Genomic DNA, 1,984 nt, shown 5'->3' with positions numbered 1-1,984 from the left:
CACTAGCTGGCAAGCCATTGCATGTCACATGTGATGCCTTCACACAGCTCTAGAAGTTTAAGCCATCTGCACATTTCAGTAGTTGTCGTTTTCCATTTCCCATACGTGTGCATTTGCAAACAGATGCCTAAAAAGGCAGTATCGACTAATCTCACATGACGGAACACGGTCATCATTTCGTGACTTTAATTTAGCGGACAAGCTTTCGGCGGCTCTCATTACTCTGTACTGAAGCCAGTGGAGACCAGTAGCTCGGCACGGCAGTGCGGACACTGAACATGGAGAGTGGAGGAAAGGGAAAGGGAGCAGGGTCATGGAGAGGGAGCAGGGTCACGGTCAACGAAGGAACAGATGGTGGTTGAAAGACCATTGGAAAGGGGCAGTGACTGCAAGAATAAGTGGAATTTAGTCATGTTCCATGGAAAAGTGGCCCGTGCAAGCATAACTCTGATCACTCAAGAAAGCTTAATAGGTTTGATTTTGTGGCATGAGACGCCTCTATGCCAGCAGTCATTCATCATGGCTGCTGAATCTTCATCTGACACCGTAGGACTCAACAAACTCGGTCGGCCTACCACCACCAGTCATACAGGGGGTAGGTCTGAGTGGCGAGCGCATGCAAGCAGAGACAGCAGTCTTTCTCTGCATTATTTCATCTCCTGCAGCCACATTCATTTTTATATAAATTATAATGTAGTGCTAGCACTGCAGTCTCAGATCAGGGCAGCAAATAGCAACATTTGTTGCTTCATTTCACTTCCCCGTGTGGCGCTGCCGCCATACAGCCAAGCCCCATGCCTGGGCACGTGCCCTCCTCCAGCTCATGCTCTGCACAGTGCATTGACTGACACAGGGAGATTGATGAGGGCTGCGCAGCCTGCCCTTCCTTGACCTGCTGTCCCTGTCCGTGTCCGTTGCCACAGCCAGACCCAGTGAGCCAGAGCCTTCCTTTGCCATCTTGACCTCGGATGCCGTATGCTTCTCCCTGAAATTTAAGTGTAAGTATTGTACCCCAAATTCCATCCACTATCAAGGGGTGCCAAGATGCAGCAGTTTGCTTCGCTTACCTTATGTTATGATATGATATGATATGGCAGTTATAACATGCCTATACACAAGTGTTTCAAGGCGCAACAAGCTAAGGGAGGGGGAACAAAGGGAGGACAGACAACGATCCTACTAGGCCAGGTGTCATTCAGATTGCGCAAGTGCATGGGATGGGGGAAGGGAGAAAGTGCGGTGGGAGGGGACAGTGCAGTACATGGCTAAGAATAATAACAGTAGGTAAGGTAACGCCCAGCAGGTGGCAAGTGCGAAGGTAAGTGCAGACATCAGGTGTCAAGTGCTGTAGTCGGACTGTAGGGATACAGAAACAGTCCCCAAGTGCGGGGGTTGCCAGGCAGGCAGTGCAGGTATGTGTGACTGGTGGGGGAGGGACCTGGGCCCGAGAACAGAGGGTGGCCAGGTAACCAGTGCAGATTCAGTTTCAGCCAGGAGATCAGCAGGGGAGAGGAGGAGAAAAGGCAGAAGCAAAGAGAAAGGTTTTTAGGTGCTTCCAGAACCGGAGATGGTTCTCCTCAAGTTTTCAGGGAGGCAGGGTGGCTGTTCCAGAGGGAGGCCCCAGCTGAAGAAAGAGATCTACCACCAACTCGTTGCTTGGAGAAGTGACTGACCCTAAGGGATTTTGAGGCGGAAGAGCGAAGAGCTCGAGAGGGAAGATATTTAGGAAGAGAGAATTGAAAGTACTGAGGCCCCAGGTCCTAGAAGGCCTTGTGGACAATGCAGAGTGTTTTGAACTTGATCCTTGCAGCCACTGGGAGCCAGTGCAGAGATTTCAGTCCTGGAGAGATGCGGATTGAGACCAAGGACAAGTCTTGCAGTACAGTTCTGGATGAGCTGCAGAGGTCGGAGAGTAGAGGCAGGCAGATTTAGAAAGAGACTGTTGCAGTAGTCCAGCCTAGAGAGAACCAGAGCTCTGGAGATA

This window comes from Ambystoma mexicanum, chromosome 4q, assembly GCF_040938575.1.
Source record: "Ambystoma mexicanum isolate Mex_15411 chromosome 4q, UKY_AmexF1_1, whole genome shotgun sequence".
NCBI lineage: Eukaryota > Metazoa > Chordata > Amphibia > Caudata > Ambystomatidae > Ambystoma > Ambystoma mexicanum.
The sequence above is the reverse complement of the archived record's forward strand: the minus strand, read 5'-3'. Positions refer to the sequence as shown.